Source organism: Euprymna scolopes, chromosome 10 (assembly GCF_053919585.1).
Source record: "Euprymna scolopes isolate OS-2025 chromosome 10, ASM5391958v1, whole genome shotgun sequence".
NCBI classification, from domain to species: Eukaryota; Metazoa; Mollusca; class Cephalopoda; order Sepiida; family Sepiolidae; genus Euprymna; species Euprymna scolopes.
The window spans coordinates 25,205,948-25,229,618 of NC_136491.1; the positions used below are offsets into that span (position 1 = coordinate 25,205,948).

At 32.8% G+C, this 23,671-nt stretch overlaps 1 protein-coding gene across 2 annotated transcripts in view; it reads left to right on the forward strand.

The window, feature by feature from the left end:
- Positions 1-23,671, forward strand: part of LOC145285867 (uncharacterized) — a 510,918-nt gene that overhangs the window by 39,154 nt on the left and 448,093 nt on the right. The gene's annotated exons all lie outside the window — the stretch shown is intronic.

Consider the following 23,671-nt stretch of genomic DNA (forward strand, 5'->3'; position numbering starts at 1 on the left):
CATATAGGAGCCTATACCATACTTATATATATAGACACACACACACACACACACACACATATATATATATATATATATATATATATATATATATATATATATATATATATATATATATATATATATATATAGTCCTGGTCAAAATCATAAAACCACGTCCTGAATTGATAATTTAGCACCGGTGCTAAATTATCAATTCAGGAGGCTGTTTGAAGATAATCTCCCCTCCCATATTCATGAGGGGATGTTTTGGCGTTATCTATCTCGAGTTTGAGTCAATTCGAGTTTCACCTTATAATTAAACTCCAATAATGAACTTATCAGTTTGTGAAGGCTTAATTTTTGGTAGTTTACATTCGAGTTTAGATAATAGATTAAGGTTTATTTTGGAGGGTTCTCGTTTTCATAGGTGACTTTTTTTTTCGTTTTGCATGTAAAAAGACAGTATTGGTTAATGGCATATTTGGCAAAAAAGAATTCATTTTTTTTTTCTTTGCATTTCCATGCACCAAACATGGATATAAATATCACTAAAACATCCGCTGGGTCATAAGCTTCATTTCGGTACCTTACTTGCCTAGGTGGGTTGTCTGTAGGCTGAGATAAACCGCGTCTCTCTCTCTCTCTCTCTCTCTCTCTCTCACACACACACACACACACACACACACACACACACGCACACGCACACGCACACGCACACGCACAGTACGAAAATTTTTAATAGGATTATTTTTATAGATAGATAGATAGATAGATAGATAGATACATACATGATTGATTGTAACGTCTTGTCAGACGAGTGCCACTCCCTCAGTCACTGAAAGTCCATGAGCCCGAAAATAACATGTTTTTTTTGTTTTTGTTTTTTTTAGTCCTGCCAGTGAATTCACACACTCAAGCAGACATGACATTGAAGACGGTCCTTGGCATACATACATATATATATACATATACACGCATACATACACATACATACCCATAAACATACACACATGCATACATCCATACATCCATACATACACAATACAAATAACACATACATACAAACATATACATACACACATGCACACACATATACATATATATGCATACACATATATACTATCATATACAAATACATACACACATATACATACATATTCACATACATATACGTACACATCTATGCACATATACATACATACACAAAGTTACCTACATATACGTACACATACATATATATGCACCTATACGTATACATATATATGCATATATACAAATACATATACATACACACAAATATATATACGTATATACATACAAACACACATAAACATGTATACACAATAAATAAATAAATAAAAATATATACACACATACATATATACATACATATACAAATAAGTATACATACACATACATACACTAGTGCATATATTAACATACATACATACATACATACACACACATATGCATATATAGAATGATAGCAGATCAATTATTACATGCTTCCAGCATTTCAGGGCTACACACATGACACTTTTTCCATCGCCACGGACAATTTTTATATACAAATGCCTGAGGAAGTATCTATACAAAGATGATGTTACAGAGTTTTAGCTTTGTACGACAGCTAAGTCTCTCTCTCGGTTCAAAATGTCGAGATCCAGCAACAAGCATGAGCAAGATAGCCAGCAACAAATCAAACTGCATACACACATACATACATACATACATACATTATGGCAGCAACTCGTTCTCGAGTATTGCCATTACTTAATATATCTCTGGCTTGAATGACGCAAACATGAGCGCAACTAGCAGCACGTGCCAGACGGTCACTTCTATGAACTTTCTATAGTCCTGCACATTCACTGATGACTGGGTCCAAGCTGTGGTGACCCAAACACCTACCAGGCCAGACCCTGGAAGTTCCAGAGCCCTTATTGCCACTGACGTTCATATTTGCATCAGTCCTCATTGAATGTCCGTTTGCCATTTTAGGCTAAAGCCAACCTTTTTGTTATCGAGATACACACTGATTGCAAAATGTGTATTCCATTACATATCAAGTAATACCTGTGCTTGAAGCTTTTTATAGAGAGGAAAGACTTTGCACTTAGACAATCCCACTTTCTAAACAACTGACACACTGAACCAAAAAGAAGAAACCGTCAACATTATTGGAAGCAGCAGTCACTGCAGGTTTTCTATCAGGGGTTTCCTTCTCTTAGAGAGGTTGCCTTCACCACGGCTTACGGGAGCCTTCTCCACCCATCATGCCATTTGATCCATGACTGGGACTTAGGTTGCTGGGCACCAGAGCATACTCCACACGCTGGTGGGTCATGTATGCCGCAGCTGACAGGGTCTAAGCTCCTCTGGAGGTTTCTGTCAGGGTTACCTCACCCTTAGCCTGTGGGCCAAGGTTCTTTTAACCAAAGACATATACATGCCTACATATATACACATTAATACTTACATAAATAATTCATCTTTCGATTAAATAGAGTAGAAAGTGAGTTTGCTTTTGGAAACTTCATAAGTTTCCCTATCTTTATTTTGTCCTTTAGTCCTCACATTCCATGAGCGATGTTTTCTAACAAAAGGGAAAGAGTTGCTGTTTTATGGGTTAAAATTTTTCCATTTAACACTTATAGTCGACTAGTTTTTGACCTTGAACTTATAGTCGACTAGTTTTTGACCTTGAACTTATAGTCGACCAGTTTTTAACCTTGAACTTATAGTCGACCAGTTTTTAACCTTGAACTAGTATTTTTAAGCTTTTTACATGAACTGGCTTCATACCTCGTCTGGAGTGATTTCCATAAAATATTTTTACTAAATAAAATCCAGTTGAAATATGGGGCATGCCTCTTGAAAGAACTGCACGTTTCATTCTTTTCTTTTACGGCATACCAACCAATTTCGGATTATTTAATGCCGAATGTAGTCATTTTCATAAAATATCATGCTTCAAGTTCTTTATGTTTTCAAATATTTATTCATGTTTGGTTTGATTGTTTTATTTTATGGCATATCAATCCTTTTCAAGTTCAGTCATTTTGGTAAAAGATTTTATGCTTCAGCTCAAATATTTATTCAGGGGGGTTTGGTTTGGTTTGGTTTGGTTTGGTTTGGTTTGTAGAGGAAAATTTTTATTTTTACTTTTAGCTTTGCAGAACATGATTGAGTTTTGCAAAGGCAAAAGAAAAATAAACGATAACATTAGTGTTTGGTGCATTTTAGGTCAGGAAACTGGTAGCTAAAAAAAATATAAGAGTTCAGGACCTAAATTATTTTACTGTTACCTAAAATATTTTACTGTTACCCAAAATATTTTAATGTTACCTAAAATATTTTAATGTTACCTAAAATATTTTAATGTTACCTAAAATATTTTAATGTTACCTAAAATATTTTATTGTTACCTAAAATATTTTAATGTTACCTAAAATATTTTAATGTTACCCAAAATATTTTAATGTTACCTAAAATATTTTAATGTTACCTAAAATATTTTAATGTTTCCTAAAATATTTTAATGTTACCTAAAATATTTTAATGTTTCCTAAAATATTTTAATGTTACCTAAAATATTTTACTGTTACCTAAAATATTTTAATGTTACCTAAAATATTTTAATGTTACCTAAAATATTTTACTGTTACCTAAAATATTTTAATGTTACCTAAAATATTTTAATGTTTCCTAAAATATTTTAATGTTACCTAAAATATTTTAATGTTACCTAAAATATTTTAATGTTACCTAAAATATTTTAATGTTACCTAAAATATTTTACTGTTACCTAAAATATTTTAATGTTACCTAAAATATTTTACTGTTACCTAAAATATTTTAATGTTTCCTAAAATATTTTAATGTTTCCTAAAATATTTTAATGTTTCCTAAAATATTTTAATGTTTCCTAAAATATTTTAATGTTACCTAAAATATTTTAATGTTACCTAAAATATTTTAATGTTACCTAAAATATTTTAATGTTACCTAAAATATTTTAATGTTACCTAAAATATTTTAATGTTACCTAAAATATTTTAATGTTTCCTAAAATATTTTAATGTTTCCTGAAATATTTTAATGTTTCCTAAAATATTTTAATGTTTCCTAAAATATTTTAATGTTACCTAAAATATTTTAATGTTACCTAAAATATTTTAATGTTTCCTAAAATATTTTAATGTTACCTAAAATATTTTAATGTTTCCTAAAATATTTTAATGTTACCTAAAATATTTTAATGTTACCTAAAATATTTTAATGTTACCTAAAATATTTTAATGTTTCCTAAAATATTTTAATGTTTCCTAAAATATTTTACTGTTACCTAAAATATTTTACTGTTTCCTAAAATATTTTAATGTTTCCTAAAATATTTTAATGTTACCTAAAATATTTTAATGTTACCTAAAATATTTTAATGTTACCTAAAATATTTTAATGTTACCTAAAATATTTTAATGTTTCCTAAAATATTTTAATGTTTCCTAAAATATTTTAATGTTTCCTAAAATATTTTAATGTTACCTAAAATATTTTAATGTTACCTAAAATATTTTAATGTTACCTAAAATATTTTAATGTTACCTAAAATATTTTAATGTTACCTAAAATATTTTACTGTTACCTAAAATATTTTAATGTTACCTAAAATATTTTAATGTTTCCTAAAATATTTTAATGTTACCTAAAATATTTTAATGTTACCTAAAATATTTTAATGTTACCTAAAATATTTTAATGTTACCTAAAATATTTTAATGTTACCTAAAATATTTTAATGTTACCTAAAATATTTTAATGTTACCTAAAATATTTTAATGTTACCTAAAATATTTTAATGTTACCTAAAATATTTTAATGTTACCTAAAATATTTTAATGTTTCCTAAAATATTTTAATGTTACCTAAAATATTTTAATGTTACCTAAAATATTTTAATGTTACCTAAAATATTTTAATGTTACCTAAAATATTTTAATGTTTCCTAAAATATTTTAATGTTACCTAAAATATTTTAATGTTTCCTAAAATATTTTAATGTTACCTAAAATATTTTAATGTTACCTAAAATATTTTAATGTTACCTAAAATATTTTAATGTTACCTAAAATATTTTACTGTTACCTAAAATATTTTAATGTTACCTAAAATATTTTACTGTTACCTAAAATATTTTACTGTTTCCTAAAATATTTTAATGTTACCTAAAATATTTTAATGTTACCTAAAATATTTTACTGTTACCTAAAATATTTTAATGTTTCCTAAAATATTTTAATGTTACCTAAATTATTTTAATGTTTCCTAAAATATTTTAATGTTACCTAAAATATTTTACTGTTACCGAAAATATTTTACTGTTACCTAAAATATTTTAATGTTACCTAAAATATTTTAATGTTACCTAAAATATTTTAATGTTTCCTAAAATATTTTATTGTTACCTAAAATATTTTAATGTTACCTAAAATATTTTAATGTTACCTAAAATATTTTAATGTTACCTAAAATATTTTAATGTTACCTAAAATATTTTAATGTTTCCTAAAATATTTTATTGTTACCTAAAATATTTTAATGTTACCTAAAATATTTTAATGTTACCTAAAATATTTTAATGTTACCTAAAATATTTTAATGTTTCCTAAAATATTTTAATGTTACCTAAAATATTTTATTGTTACCTAAAATATTTTAATGTTTCCTAAAATATTTTAATGTTACCTAAAATATTTTAATGTTTCCTAAAATATTTTAATGTTACCTAAAATATTTTAATGTTACCTAAAATATTTTAATGTTACCTAAAATATTTTAATGTTACCTAAAATATTTTACTGTTACCTAAAATATTTTAATGTTTCCTAAAATATTTTAATGTTACCTAAAATATTTTACTGTTACCTAAAATATTTTAATGTTACCTAAAATATTTTAATGTTTCCTAAAATATTTTAATGTTACCTAAAATATTTTAATGTTACCTAAAATATTTTAATGTTACCTAAAATATTTTAATGTTTCCTAAAATATTTTAATGTTACCTAAAATATTTTAATATTACCTAAAATATTTTAATGTTACCTTAAATATTTTAATGTTACCTAAAATATTTTAATGTTACCTAAAATATTTTACTGTTACCTAAAATATTTTACTGTTACCTAAAATATTTTAATGTTACCTAAAATATTTTAATGTTACCTAAAATATTTTAATGTTACCTAAAATATTTTAATGTTTCCTAAAATATTTTAATGTTACCTAAAATATTTTAATGTTTCCTAAAATATTTTAATGTTACCTAAAATATTTTAATGTTTCCTAAAATATTTTAATGTTTCCTAAAATATTTTAATGTTTCCTAAAATATTTTAATGTTACCTAAAATATTTTAATGTTACCTAAAATATTTTAATGTTTCCTAAAATATTTTAATGTTACCTAAAATATTTTAATGTTTCCTAAAATATTTTAATGTTACCTAAAATATTTTAATGTTACCTAAAATATTTTAATGTTTCCTAAAATATTTTAATGTTACCTAAAATATTTTAATGTTACCTAAAATATTTTAATGTTACCTAAAATATTTTAATGTTTCCTAAAATATTTTAATGTTACCTAAAATATTTTAATGTTTCCTAAAATATTTTACTGTTACCTAAAATATTTTAATGTTACCTAAAATATTTTAATGTTACCTAAAATATTTTAATGTTTCCTAAAATATTTTAATGTTTCCTAAAATATTTTAATGTTACCTAAAATATTTTACTGTTACCTAAAATATTTTAATGTTACCTAAAATATTTTAATGTTACCTAAAATATTTTACTGTTACCTAAAATATTTTAATGTTACCTAAAATATTTTACTGTTACCTAAAATATTTTAATGTTACCTAAAATATTTTAATGTTTCCTAAAATATTTTAATGTTACCTAAAATATTTTACTGTTACCTAAAATATTTTAATGTTACCTAAAATATTTTAATGTTACCTAAAATATTTTAATGTTTCCTAAAATATTTTAATGTTACCTAAAATATTTTAATGTTACCTAAAATATTTTAATGTTTCCTAAAATATTTTAATGTTTCCTAAAATATTTTAATGTTACCTAAAATATTTTACTGTTACCTAAAATATTTTAATGTTACCTAAAATATTTTAATGTTACCTAAAATATTTTACTGTTACCTAAAATATTTTAATGTTACCTAAAATATTTTACTGTTACCTAAAATATTTTAATGTTACCTAAAATATTTTAATGTTTCCTAAAATATTTTAATGTTACCTAAAATATTTTACTGTTACCTAAAATATTTTAATGTTACCTAAAATATTTTAATGTTACCTAAAATATTTTAATGTTTCCTAAAATATTTTAATGTTACCTAAAATATTTTAATGTTACCTAAAATATTTTAATGTTTCCTAAAATATTTTAATGTTTCCTAAAATATTTTAATGTTACCTAAAATATTTTACTGTTACCTAAAATATTTTAATGTTACCTAAAATATTTTACTGTTACCTAAAATATTTTAATGTTACCTAAAATATTTTACTGTTACCTAAAATATTTTAATGTTACCTAAAATATTTTAATGTTTCCTAAAATATTTTAATGTTACCTAAAATATTTTACTGTTACCTAAAATATTTTAATGTTACCTAAAATATTTTAATGTTACCTAAAATATTTTAATGTTTCCTAAAATATTTTAATGTTACCTAAAATATTTTAATGTTTCCTAAAATATTTTAATGTTACCTAAAATATTTTAATGTTACCTAAAATATTTTAATGTTACCTAAAATATTTTAATGTTTCCTAAAATATTTTAATGTTACCTAAAATATTTTAATGTTACCTAAAATATTTTAATGTTTCCTAAAATATTTTAATGTTTCCTAAAATATTTTAATGTTACCTAAAATATTTTACTGTTACCTAAAATATTTTAATGTTACCTAAAATATTTTAATGTTACCTAAAATATTTTACTGTTACCTAAAATATTTTACTGTTACCTAAAATATTTTACTGTTACCTAAAATATTTTAATGTTACCTAAAATATTTTAATGTTTCCTAAAATATTTTAATGTTACCTAAAATATTTTACTGTTACCTAAAATATTTTAATGTTACCTAAAATATTTTAATGTTACCTAAAATATTTTAATGTTTCCTAAAATATTTTAATGTTACCTAAAATATTTTAATGTTTCCTAAAATATTTTAATGTTACCTAAAATATTTTAATGTTACCTAAAATATTTTAATGTTACCTAAAATATTTTAATGTTTCCTAAAATATTTTAATGTTACCTAAAATTTACTGCCATGATGAAAACGGTGAAAGTAAAGAATGCACAACAAAAATTAAGACTTGAGTTTTTTTGTGCTTTGCTCCCCATTAGAGGGATCTAAAATGATCAGAATTTACTCTCTTTCTGAGAATATTTAATTTTCTGCAATGTGAATTGAAAGATCATCAGCATCATAATCATCATCGGTTTAACGTCTGTTTTGGGTGTAACTCCTGTCTAAGATGTGTGTCAGAAGCAGAAAGGCGTCATTGAATTCCTGGCAAAAGTGCATTGACAATGGTGAAGACTATGGAGAAAAATAAATTTTGGGGCACAAAAGGTCGCTTATTTTAATAGTACCACTTTAGTCTTCGTAGCTCTTCAACTTTTTAAGTTAAAAATAAAAAATAGGAGGCTTTACTTTCAGAATGACTCTCATATGACAAAGCACACTCCAGATGCCCATGCACAGCCATCGTTCATTGCTGGAAAAAGTGCATTGAGAATGGTGTTAACTATGTAGAAAAATAAATTCCAGAGCATAAAAGGTCGTTCGTTCCAATGGTACCGTCCGGTCGTCATAGTTCTTCAACCATTTGAGTTTTAAAAAATGCAAGGTTTCTTTTTTTTGTAATTTCAAGTAAATGTTAACCGAATTCATTTTTTTATTTTTATTTATTTATTTATTTATTTATTTGCTTAGTATTAAGAACGTAAAAATAGAACGTAAAAAGAAATTGCTTTTGTATTGTTTTGCATTCAATAGCATTCAACTGGAAAGTGAAGGTTGGGGATATGTATCGTGTAGCAAGAAATGAGACAAGAACGATGCAATGGGTGTGTACTGTGATGTCATATGCTGCATGGAAAGCAAGGGCGTAGTCAGCCCTGCTTTTTGTATTCTACCCCCCCCCCCATCCTCACAGAAGCTGACCGAAATTTGTTTTTTTTTCCTAAATTTAAAGGTCCAGTAGGGTAGCTAGAGATAGGTAGGAAGGGATTTGTCTTGTCGTAAATAAATTGCCTGCTAAAGGGGGGTAATTATTTACTGCTTGTGAATCGATTTTACCTGCCATTTAACAATGACGCCCCAAAGTTTACCTACCTCTAGGGAAATTTTCCAGGGTTAAATTCGTTTTGTTTCGTTCCATTTTGTTTAAAATATTTACGAATTTATTTTTATTTTTTCGTACAAAATTTTTTTTGTATCATTTCGTTTCGTTCATTTTTTCGTTTTGCTTCATACATCTACAAATATTTAATTACAACCAATGTATGTGACAAAAGGTACCAAGGCTTAACAAAAACTTGGATGTCTTCAAATCCAATGTAAACAAATTCCTGATGAACCGCCCCCCTTAAGTAGATACTTTATGAAATCTCAACACTAACGTACAACGTACTGTACATGCAATAACCCTTATCCCTGAGTGGCTTCCGGGCCTTGATAAGTGATGACCTCCTTGTAAAAAAAAGAAAAAAAGCTATGAAAGATAGAAAAGTTAATATTAAGGCAACCTCAAATTTGCATTTATTAATATTAAGTAATTTGACAAAGTAAAATTTCATAAATTAATCAAAACATTTAAATTTCAAATCATAAAAACATTCAACGAACATTAATTGAAAGTTTTAGGTTGCTCTAATTACAATCAAAAACCAAAACGAACAAAACAGTATATATCGTAAAATTTTTGCTTTGAAAGTGTGGACCCCCTCTTTGTCCCTATTTACAATGCCTCCCCACGGGACAGAGTTAGACACCAGGGTCGTTTTTTAACGCGGAGAAAAGGAACAAAAATAAAAATTGTCTCAGTCGTGAAGGATTTCTCCTCCACTGACAGAGAACAAGAAATTGAAGTGCAGCATCTGAAGAACAGTTACTACACTTTGAGATATTAAATCTTTTATTCATGTTAAAAATACAGTCAAAATCAACGATGAACAAAAAACTTAGACACATGGCCAACTCAAAAGGGGGGATTGTGGGGGTCGTTGGTCATCCTTGTCACTCCAGAACTAAACAAAATCAAAAGTTTCTCCCAGCTAGTATCTTCTTTCACCATAATACCGCATTTACCCTTTCATATTGGGGGACGTCCTACTTAACACTTTGATCTTGTCCCGAAGGCCAAGTTAAGGGAAATTATATGAGAACGATTACCTCAGAAGAAAAGTAAACTTAGACAATATAGGGAGATTTGTGTAGAATGGGAGATTTCGTTGGTTTGGTCACATTGAAAAAAATGAATGTGTTCAGGTTAGAAGATGTAGAGCAGTTGAGGTCGCAGGATTTGTATGCTGAAGAAGACAAAGAAAAATACAGGAAGAAGTGATAAAGATTGATTTGAAAGAAAGAAGGATAAATAAAGATCTCGTCAGAGATAGGTTAGTTTGGAAGCCGTTCAATACATGTCAGCATATAAAATAAACCGAATAGAATGATGATTGACTCAGTCATTCTTGCGATATCGGTGACGTGTGATTGTTATCAAGAATTTTTTTTTTTTTTAAATTTTTTATTACATTTTCACCCCAAACAAGGCACACTGCCACTTTGATGTAGGGGGCTGCTATCAGGGACATAAGTTGCAGGGATACTATGAAGGAAGTAAAGAAGCAAGATATCTGTTCACATTACACTTGAACTTCTGCATGTCAGTACAGATGGGAAAACAGGAACCCGGAAGGGAATTCCAGAGGCTAGCAGTTCTGAAGAAGAAACTATTAGAGTAGAATGTTTTCTTACATCTAGGGATTTCTACTGTGTAAGGGTGGGACTTTGCTGCTTGTCGGGTTTTACGGGGGTATTTACGTCAAGGAGGTACAAGGGCTTGTAGTTCGTTAGAGCATCCACCATTAAAATGCTTGTAAAACAGGCAGAGGGATGCAACATTTCGTCGATGGGACAGAGGTTGAAGCTTAGATGACAGTTCAGGTTCTATGCGATTGGCAACTCTCTTTTGAACCCTGTCCAAGAGTTAGAGACTAGTAGCAAATGCACCAGCCCAAATATGACAACAATACTCCATACATGGGCGAATGGTGGCCTTGTAGAGGTACAGGATACTTTTAGGCATAAGTAACTTTCTAGCATGGTAGAGAGAGAGCCCACCTTCTTTGCAGCAGCCTTGGCAATGCTCTCAATGTATCTGTACCAACTCATGTTCCTTGTGAACATTAAGTTGAAGAGTTTGAAAGAAGTACTTTCAAGTAATATATCTTTAGTCATAGCTATTGGTGGTTGTTCTTGTAATTATTAAAGGAAACAAGCTTAGTCTTGGCAGCATTGAATGTGACAATCGATTTTTTACCCCCCTTCTCCTACAGATTGGAAGTCTCCGTCTAGTGTTTCTGCATTGCCTTAGATATGTGTTCATTTCTTTTCCCCTGGTGCCTGTTATAGGGCGTGGTATCATTAGCAAATATACCCATTTCAGAGACAATTTTATCAGGGAGGTCATTAATGAATAAAGGTCCAAGGATAGACCCCTGAGGCACACCCACATTTATATCATATTCTTTAGATGTATGACCGTCGATGACAACTTGGATTCTTCTCCTATTTAAGAAAGATTCAATTATGTTAAGTATTCGTCCAGTGATACCATATGATCTAATTTTGTGGTCATGCAATGTGGATTTATGGATATATTGTAATCTATATAAATAAAACACTATATAGATGTATGTATGTGCGTAATTATTTAACTGATAAACTATTAAACTACTGGTCACATAACACTGAAATTAACAGGAAGTAGCAATCGTACACTAAGGATAAATTATAACGATAAAATGTTTGTGTGTATATAACAAGATCTGTAGACCCGGGACAACACTGGGTTGTCTTGCTTGTGACACTTCAAGAAAAAATAAGTTCAGAAAAAAAAAAATAGCATCTGGTTTATTGAGAGAATGACGGGAATTATATTATCACCGAGGAGAACTGAATTTTCATAATTGAGGATGGCACGAAGCATGGTCTTTTCAAGATATAGAAACGATATCAGTGGTGGTGGGTGAGACCTTCTCGGAGTAAGGAAAACAGAGATACGGAATTTTATTGTTTAGATGCCCACCTAAAGGGTCAGTGATCCTTTTCTAGTCGACCTGATTATTTAAAACAAAAAAAAAGGGACAGAGAGAGAGAGAGAGACAGAGACAGAGACAGAGAGACAGAGAGAGCCTCAAATAGAGAGGGGCATACAGAAAGATATTAAAAAATGTCTTTTTGCCGGCAAAACAGACAGTTGAGTCCAGTTCGTTGGAAAATTTTAAAGTGGAAAGTTGAGATCGTGTCGCTGGCGCAATCCGATTGCTTGGCGAAATAAATGCAAACATTATAATCATGCACTCAGAATTCCATTTGATTCGCCAAATTTGGAAAGGCCCCAAGTTCACATTCTTATATGATATATACCTGTAACAACTTTGAATAACTTTTGAATAATTAATGTTACTAAAAAGACTGCCTTTGTGATTTTTGTTGTTGGCCTGCGGTTGTGAAAAGAATTCTTACCCAGATCGATTTTTCAAAGTGCAGCTGAGGAGAGCGACGCACCTGTCTTTGAAAGCGATCCTCATCCCCAACATCTGACAGCAGGCTACCACCGGAGGATCCTTATAGTAAAGTTACCGACCAGCCATCGTGAGAGCAGAACTACCACATGGACTTAGGGTTATGCACGAGTTGTGTGTGTGTGTGTGTGTGTGTGTGTGTGTGTGTGTGAGTAGAAAAACAACAAGTTCCAGCAATCAGCGAGCGTCTGGCATAGACATCAGGGTCCTAACCACTAGATGAAGAAAAGATGAAGACAAAGATAAAAACTAGACGATCAAATCACGAGAGTTATGAAGAAATCTTCGCCAGTTTAAAGATTTTTTTAGTTTGTAAGAAGTTTGGTAGTTTAAAGGCTCTCAGAAGCTTTTTGAAAAGTTTTGAAAAAGATTAAAGGTCTTTGCAAAAATATTGAATTTATTTGAAAAGTTTTATTATTTTATTTTTATTTTTAAAAATGTAACCTCGAGTCGTCAAGGGTGGGGATTGCCTTTAAGGTGCGACCCAACTCCGCCTCCGGCGATGGACAATGCAGCCCGTAGGGTTATAGTATGAATGAATAACATATCGGCAAGTTGAAAAGTATAATGTTCATTTCAACTTGCCGACATATTTTTATTTCTTTCTAAAAGACATATAAACCGAGAAACTGAATCTCTAATAACTGCAGCACAAGATAACTCGATAAGAACCAACCATATCAAAGCAAAGATCGATAAAACACAAGAAAACAGCAAATGCAGACTCTGTGGACAAAGAGACGAAACGCTAAACCATATAGTAAGTGAATGCAGCAAACTGGTCCAAAAGGAATACAGAAACAGGCATGACCAAGTGGGGAGGGCAGTGCATTGGAAATTGTGCAAACAGCTGCATTTTGAACGTACAGACAAATGGTACAAGCATAAATCCTCAACAGCACTCGAAAACAAGAACCACAAAATCCTACGGGATATGGACATACGAACGGACAAACCCATCCAAGCAGATGTCATAATAATTAACAAGAAAGAAAAATCCTGTCAAATCATAGACTTTGCTGTCCCAGCTGACCACAGAGTGAGTATGAAAGAAAAGGAGAAACAAAGCAAATACACAGAGCTAGCCAGAGAGTTAAAAAGGATTTGGATGATGAAGAAAATCAAAATAATACCGATAATAGTAGGAGCACTAGGAACAATTCCAAAAAACTTTGAAAAAAGAATGGTAGAAATTGGAATCAGAGGAATAGTTGCAAAAATACAACGACTAACGATAATGAAAACGGCTGAAATATTAAGGAAAACCCTTGAATGCAGAGAATAATACAAGAATATAATATAACGAAGAAGCGTTACAGGGAATGAAGAACACCGAAACTGCATATCTACAAGTTCTACACCCCCATCACACATCCCTTCCCATTGTCTCATCACCATTCCCCGCAATAGAAAAGTGATACCGAAGAGCCAAGAAGGGTCAAGCAGGATGGAAAGACCGAGGAGAGAGCGCTGACCAGACCTCTGCTGGACAAGTGCGAAGAGAACTGAGACCTTGGGGAGGTTTAATGCCACTTAAATTCTAGTATAAATCAATGGCCACTGCCAGTGAGAAATCAATCGTAAGAGGCTATTGTAATGATGCAAATTTATTTGCAAGTGCTATCAAAGGAGGTGGAGAGAGCCTGGGGAAACTTGTTGTCACTCAGCTTTTTCCTGTCTTTCCTCTCTTACTTTCCCTCTCTGCTCTGCTCTAACCAAGTATACTGACCTGTTCCACAAACCCCAAAATTCTCAACATGAAATATCTCAAAAAAGAAAACACGAATAAACCTAGAACCCCATCCTCCTACGTAGACCCCTACTACCATGTCTCCTTCTCCAACATCAGGGGTCTACGTTCTAACCTTCCAGAGGTTGAACCCCAATTACAGGAGACTAAACCTGACATATTCTTCCTAAGTGAAACTGGAATAGGGCCGACCACCTCCCTAGATGAGTTCATAATTAAAGGATACTCTAACCTAACATCTAAATCTGACCCCCAATATCGCCATGGGCATGGAATATGTGCCTACATTAAAGATGGTTTCTCATGTGGCAGGGATATCTCCAGAGAAGACCCTAATCTACCTTATATGTGCTTCTGGGTTGCACTTGCTTACACCACCGCATTTATATTTGCCCTCTATCGCCCCCACAACAGTGGAGTTACTGTCTTTAAGAGTATATCAGAAAAAATTGACCATCCTGTCTGCTCATCCCTCAGCTAACATTCACATTTGCAGTAACTTCAATGTCCATAATGTGGAATGGCTGACCCACTCAAATAAGACTGATGATGAGGGGAGGTTCTGTCATGATTTTGGCATTGCCTATGACCTCACTCAGATTGTCCGCGAGCCCACCCGTGTGCCCGATAGTACCGGTCAGTTCGCAAGCCTCCTAAACCTTTTTCTATCTACATCCCCTGAGCTATGCTCGTGTTCCGTTCTATCTCCTCTGGGATCATCCGACCACTGCGTCGTATCAGTTAAGATAAAAATGAAATATAATAAATCTACAGATGTACCTCTCCATCATACTGTATACCGATACTCTATGGCGGACTGGGATAGCTTCCGTACATTCATATCTGATCTCCCTCTCCATTCCATGTTTAAAAAGGATGTGTCCTCTATAGTATCAGACCTGACCGAATGGTTACTTGTAGGCATAGACCAATTCATACCATCCAAAAAATTCCAACAAAAACCTAACAGCCAGCCATGGTTCTCCCCCGAATGTGCTGCTGCCATCCAACACAGAAATCACTTTTTCCATAGCTACCAACGTAATAGATGCACTGAAACTAAAACTGCTTTCAGAACCGCCAGCAACCACTGTAAAAGATAATAAAAAGTGCAAGAGAACTATATGCGCAATCCGTTAAGTCCAAAGTAGCTGAGCAGCGGCTTGGTTCCCACCAGTTCTGGCAAATAGCAAATAGGATCTTGAACAGAAACGTGCGTTCTATCCCAACCATTATCAATGGACCAGAGGTCATCTCGACAGCATCCGACAAGGCCAAACTATTTGCCAAAAACTTTGCGGCAAATTCTACCTTGTGTCAACTCCCCATATTCCCTTCTATAACAGACAACACGCTATGCAACATATAAATATCTGCGCGTGAGGTCGTCAAGCTAATCAAGAACCTTGACTCCAGTAAAGCAACTGGTCCCGACAGTATTCCAATTATAGTGTTAAAAAAATTACAACCAGAACTTATCCCCCATACTTTCCAAACTGTTTAAGCGTTGCCTTAAGGAGAAGTGCATCCCAACACCCTGGAAAACCTCATCAGTATGCCCTGTATTTAAGAATTCAGGAGATAAGTTATCCCCCTCTCAGTACAGACCAATAAGTCTCCTGTGTGTCATGAGTATGTTGCTGGAATCCACAATAAATAGAGAAGTAGTCAACCACCTCAGCAGATATAACCTTCTTAGCGACACGCAATATGGTCTCCGCTCTGCTAGATCTACAGCAGATGTGCTAACGGTTATATCTCATAGGATTAGTGAATCTCTCGACAAAGGCTTAATTTCTAGGGCAATTGCTCTCGACATATCAAAGGCCTTCGACAAGGTTTGGCATAAAGACCTACTACACAAGATTTCCAGATACGGTATAACTGGAAATGTTTTCTCTATCATTAAGTCATTTCTCTCAGATAGGCTCATAAGAGTAGTGGTTGATGGGCAGAAATCAGAGGCCCACAGTATTAATGCTGGAGTCCATCAGGGGTCCATACTGGGCCCAACTCTCTTCCTGATCTACATCAATGATCTCCCAAAACACATACTAAAATCTTTCGTTGACATCTATGCTGATGACACGACCATCTATGGCAACACATCAAAGGCTGTAAATGATGATGTTCTCTCTGATTAACTCTCCTCTGATCTTGAGCGCATGGTACAGTGGGGAAAGAGGTGCTGGTTACCTTTAATGCATCTAAGACCAAGCTCCTATCTCTACATCAGAAACACTCTGATCCCCATCTGGCATCAATTGAAATGGATGGCTCTCATCTAAGGGAGGCCCCAGGCTTTGATAAGCTCCTGGGTTTGACCTTTACACCTGATCTTAAATGGAACACATACATCAAGTCTGTGGCCAAGGTCGCTGGGAAAATGGTGGGATCCTTCTACCGCTCCAGAAGATATCTCACTAATGATGCAATTCTCTATCTATATAAGAGCCAAGTACGTCCAAAGATGGAGTACTGCTGCCACATCTGGGCGGGGGCTGCTAAAAACAGCCTATCTTGGCTTGACAGAGTACAAAATAGACTCAGTGGCTTGGTGGGGGATGCCCTTTTCTCTACCCTGCAACCTCTTTCCCACAGAAGAGACGTAGCGAGCCTGTCATTGTTCTATCGTTATTTCCATGGCAGGTGCTCGTCTGAGCTCCATTCTCTGGTCCCCCCTCGTCAATCTTTTTCAGAAAACACCCGACTAGCTGAAACCACCGTCACTATCTATCTGTGCCTAAATCAAAACGTAGATACAATGAACAAAGCTTCTTTTTTAGAACTGCACGCTTGTGGAACTCTGTTCCGCTTGCCTGTTTCCCTCCCGACTTCAACCTGGATGTCTTCAAGTCCAATACAAACAAATTCCTGATGAACCGCCCTCCATAAGTAATGACACCTTACAAATTCTCGAATACTATTGCTACACTATCCCTTTGATTACTGTACACACAATAACCCTTATCCCTGAGTGGCCATTGGGTCTTGATAAGTGGTGAACTCCATGTAAAAAAAAAAAAAAAAAAGCTTCCAGAAAACACCACAGGTTTTCAATCAGATCGTTTGTTGACTTGTGTGAAAGCTCCATGTGCGCCAATAATAATAATAAGTGAATTGTAAACCTTAACTTAAGTCTTAAGTTTACTTCGGTTCAAATTCTGTAGAAGCACAAAAAATATACACGCGCACTGATTTCCTAATATAACGCCTAAAATATTTAACGGATATGTTTTTCATAGTTGAATGGCTCTTTTATATTCCATCCTGGGCAATGCCGGGGTTCAGGTTCTGCTAGTATTCGTTAAATACATTTCAAAAAGTGAAGTTCGTTTTATTGATTTGAAGAATATTTAGCTGACAATTATTTTCCTGGGAAGAAGACCAGATTAATTAATAAATGAAACAAATATATATATTTGTTCCGTTTATTTAAACAATATTAGATGTCGATTAAAAGTATGTTTACAAGAGTCATTTTATTTTACTTCATCGGGTTAACCATGACAGATATTGTTTCAAAAGGGATATTATTATTATTATTATTATTATTATTATTATTATTATTATTATTATTATTATTATTGTTGTTGTTGTTGTTGTTGTTAACGGTATATTATATTGATTGATATAGAAAACCGTGGAATTTCCTCATGGCCTCGCTAGTTTATGTATTGCATAGAGCCCCCTTCCTCAGCTATGGATAGAATAGCAGCTTGTGTTCAGTTAATTGTTTAAAAATGTTTTTGCCTGTAGTTTTTAATAATCCAAAGAGTACAAAATTGACTCCCTTGGCCTTTGCCTTTCTCAAGGCATCCACAAAGCAGTGGGTCTATTTTCCCATAGCTGGAGGATCCTTCATGGTACACAACAAATAACGAAATGACCAAAATGGAAACAAACTTCATTTTTTACCTTCAATTACTATTGTTGTTGTTGTTGTTGTTGTTGTTGTATTTTTGGAAATTAGTGATGTTAAGGATTTCCAACTGACGATCCGCAAAGTTAAGAATCGAATAACAAAATGACCAAAATAAAAACAATCTTTGTTTTGTTTTTATTTTGTTTGTTTGTTTGTTTATTTTTTTTTATCTTCAACTAAACCCCGACAAAATTCCGGTCTGGAGTTCGAATAGGCGGATGGTGAAGCTCTACAACATCCTTCCTGTGAATTTTGATGATGGCCTGTGTAATTACTGCAAGTGAGCAAATAATAATAATAATAATAACAAAAATAACAATAATAATAATAATAATAATAATAATAATAATAACAAAAATAACAATAATAATAATAATAATAATAATAATAATAACAAAAATAACAATAATAATAATAATAACAAAAATAACAAAAATAACAACAATAATAATAATAATAATAATAATAATATAGAAATAAAGAGATAATGATAGCAATAGTTGAGTATCATGAAGACTCCCCCAGCTATGGGCAAATAGCCTCACTGCCTTGTGGATGCTTTGAAAAAGCAAAGGCTAAAGGAATAAACCCCAACAGAAATCCGGTCTGGAGTTCCGATAGGCGGATGGCGAAGCTCTGCAACATCTTTCCGGCAGCTCCTGCAGCTGCACTGGCACCGACTGTATTGGCTTGCCTTTCCGTTGGAGTCTGCCTGCAACGCCGAGAGGGAAACCCTGATAAATAGGCAAACCAGGGTTCTCTTTTTACCTGCCCAGGCCTGCACCTGGTTAGCCACAACAGACGCTGTAGTAAACCAAACTAGATGCAGAATACCATTGTCTCAAGAGACAGAAGGTTGCCATTATATTATACAAAATTGACCTTGGTTTTACTTTTGACGTTGTTGTAACTCTTGCTTCCCTTTCCTGTTCATTAGTCCTCATATACAATAAGGAATATTTCTGGCAAGTGGGAATAATTGCTGCTTTCTGGGTTGGATTATATCCGCCTAACATCGAGTTTTAACTCGTTTTAGACCGTGAAATACTTTTTTTAGCTCCTTACATCAGGTGGCTTCATGCCTTGTCGGAGCAATTTCCATTAAAAAAAAAAAGTAATGATAAATATACGGTTTGCATTAAAACAAACAAAAGTGACTTAAATTTATTTATTTTTATTATTTATTTATTTATTTTATTTTTTATAATATTTACATTACGTTTGTGGATGCGCAAGTGGGGTACATTTATCTAATTTATAAAACTCACTATGTCTGTCTGTCTGTCTGTCTGTCTCTATATTTTCAAACCGTATCTTTCCCGAAACTAAAAGTCGCAGAGCGTCGCTAAGGACCTCAAATGATTGGATTTTTTATGGGCCGTTCTTTTATGGGATTTTAGTCGGTTAAAATAGTTTTTAAGGGGTCAAAAGTGGTAAAAATTAAAAAAAAAAAAAACGTTATACATTTTGTCCATTCATCTTAATGTATTTTTTAATCAGTTCATATGCGTGTTACGTTGGTATAGTAGTAACGTTACCAGCTTTGAATGCTACAATTTTACTTTCGGTTTCAATTCTAGCTGATGGCACCCAAATATTTTATTTTATTTTTTTTTTTTTTACATTTGAAATCACGACTCTATAATAATATATACGAAATCTGGATCAATTAAAATATCATATTTAAGCGTATTTGACGACCGGGCAAAGCCGGGCGCTCCAAACAAATTATCCTTACACCTCTTCCCTCAACTCTTCACTCTTCACTCTCCACCTACTCAACTATGTTTCCCTTCCATCTACAGACTCCACTCTTCGCTGACATAATTTCATGGAAAGTACTCAATGCACCCGCGATGCACCCGCCTTAATCCCGCCCAAACTTACTTACCCATCCCTTCTATTCATTTAAATGAATAAATTCAAAAGCTTTTGTTAATTCATCACAACTATATTACCATCAAAATGCTCACTCGGATTTAAATCAATAATATCAGCTTATTCGAGCTGGGTATGGAGAATCCTACCGGATGCCAAACATTCACCTACTATTATATATTCCATACCGAGATACATTTTAAAGATTGTAACCATCCCTTAAAGTAAAATTGTTTGAATCGCTCTTGCACTTGGTTCACCGTGTATATTTGCCAGGTAGGTTATAAAATTCTTTTTTATGAGTTCAGTTGCTTCTATAATTGCTGGAATGGTTGAGATCTTCCTAAGCTTCCAATTTCATTTTATGTACTTAAGACCTTGGTATTTTGTTATCGTTTCTGTTTGATCCAGCCTCACTGACTTCTACTAAGGTTGCTTCTTTCTCCGTTTTTTAGATAGGTAGCTGTAGGAATTGTACAGTCAAAGTCGATGTTGTATGACTTATTTCAAACTGTTCTATCTGTTATACTAGCCTGAGTGCCCAGCGTTGTCCGGGTGTTTCGAGGTGTGATAAGAAAAAAAAGTAAGTGGTAGTAGGCAGGATAGCTCGAACCCGTACCACGAAGGAGGAAAAGAACGTAAAAAAAAAAAAAAAAGAAAAAATGTGACGTCTTTACCGTTACGTCCATGGCCAAACTGAAAGTGGCGAAGGTTTAAATTAAGGCTAGTCAATTGAAAAGAGGGGGATGACTTTTCGAAAAAAAATCGGCGAAAAAAAAGCCACCCCTCCTTGTAGAAAAGTGTTCAGTTGATGGTAAAGGAATTAATATTTTCAACCAATTTTTTCGATATTTGTCGTTCGAAGGGTCGAGCTTCACAACGATACCAATCTCATGAAAATCCGTCGCCTCTGTCGAAAGTTTTAGGCATACATACATACATACATACATACATACATACATGGTGATTGTCACTTCTTGACAGAAGAAGACCATCTTTCCCTTGATTTATTGTTGATTACTCATTCATTTTCATGTATTTTTGAAATATCTTTCTTTTTTTTTTAAATTATATACAACTTATACACACATACATATATACATGTGGAGATGTGATCAAGATGCATCAATTCCTATTTTCTGTGGTAACGAAGGTGGCTCTTCAGACCATCCCTGCTCTTACACAGTCTGTTGCAAAGGTCACACGTAAGCTATACATACATACATGCTGATGATTGCAACGTTTTGTCAGACGAGTGCCACTCCCTCAGACACTTAAATTCCATGATACCAAAACTGACTTCTCTCACCACAGGACCATTTTTATAGACAAATCCCTGAGGGAGTATCTATACACAGATGATGTTACAGAGTCTTAGCTTTGTATGACAGCTAAGTCTCTCTCTCGGTTCAAAATGTTGAGATCCAGCAACAAGCAAGAGCAAGATAGCCAGCAACAAGTTAAACTGCAGACCAGCTTAATGCGGGTACTGGTCTCCCGCTTTATGGTTTCTTTAAATCAGAGATTTGCTTCTCCTAGAAAGGTTGCCTTCACCACAGCTTACAGGAGCCCTCTCCACCCCAACACACACATACATACACACAAACACACATGGTGCTAGTTGGCCGTTGACCCCGAAAAAGGGTTCATTCGCCCTTTGGAAGGTCTTGTTTTTAATCCTTCAGGGAGACTAGCCACCCTCCTCATCAAACAATTTTGGTGGGGAACCAGTTTAGTAGCCGGTGACCCGACCATGAGGCAGGTAGTACTGGGTTACATGGTACCAGTAGCATATGACATGACCTGACACATACATACATACATACATGCATACATACATGCATACATACACACATATATGATGATTGCAACGTCTTGTCAGACGAGTGCCACTCCCTCAGAACTTTTAAAATCCATGAGCCCAAATGTCTGAGGGAGTATCTATACGAATATGATGTTACAGAGTCTTAGCTTTGTACGACAGCTAAGTCTCTCTCTCTCTCTCTCGGTTCAAAATGTTGAGATCCAGCAACAAGCAAGAGCAAGATAGCCAGCAACAAATTAAACTGCAGACCAGCTTAATGCGGGTACTGGTCTTCCGCTTTATGGTTTTTTAAATCAGAGATTTGCTTCTCATAGAAAGGTTGCCTTCACCACGGCTTACGGGAGCCCTCTCTACCCCAATACACATATACACACACACACAAATATACACGGTGGTAGTTGGCCGTTGACTCAGAAAAAGAGTTCATTCGCCCTTTGGAAGGTCTTGTTTTTAATCCTTCAGGGAGACTAGCCACCCTCCTCACCAAACAAGCCTGGTGGGGGAACCAGTTTAGTCGCCGGTAACCCAACCATGAGGCAGGTAGTACTTGGTTACATGGTACCAGTAGCATATGACATGACCTGACATACATACATACATACATTAAAATAGACAGTTGAGGTTTATATTATAGATGTTCCCAGGATTTGATGCTACATTCAATATTCAACGTTTTACACATCGTTCAGTAAAGATATTTACACACTACATCGTGTCGCTTTGTATGGTAGGTTGATTGCTAACAGTAAGCAATAGATTACAGCGATTTAATAAAAAGGATAAATCAAAATATTTTCCAACTTCTAAATAAGATATACATATACACACACATAACATAGGTACACTTACAATAACATACATATACATATACACACACATAATATGGGTAAACTTACAATAACATACACATACATATACACACACATAACATAGGTACACTTACAATAACATACACATACATATACACACACATAACATAGGTAAACTTACAATAACATACACATACATATACACACACATAACATAGGTACACTTACAATAACATACACATACATATACACACACATAACATAGGTAAACTTACAATAACATACACATACATATACACACACATAATATGGGTAAACTTACAATAACATACACATACATATACACACACATAATATGGGTAAACTTACAATAACATACACATACATATACACACACATAACATAGGTACACTTACAATAACATACACATACATATACACACACATAACATAGGTAAACTTACAATAACATACACATACATATACACACACATAATATGGGTAAACTTACAATAACATACACATACATATACACACACATAATATGGGTAAAATTACAATAACATACGCATA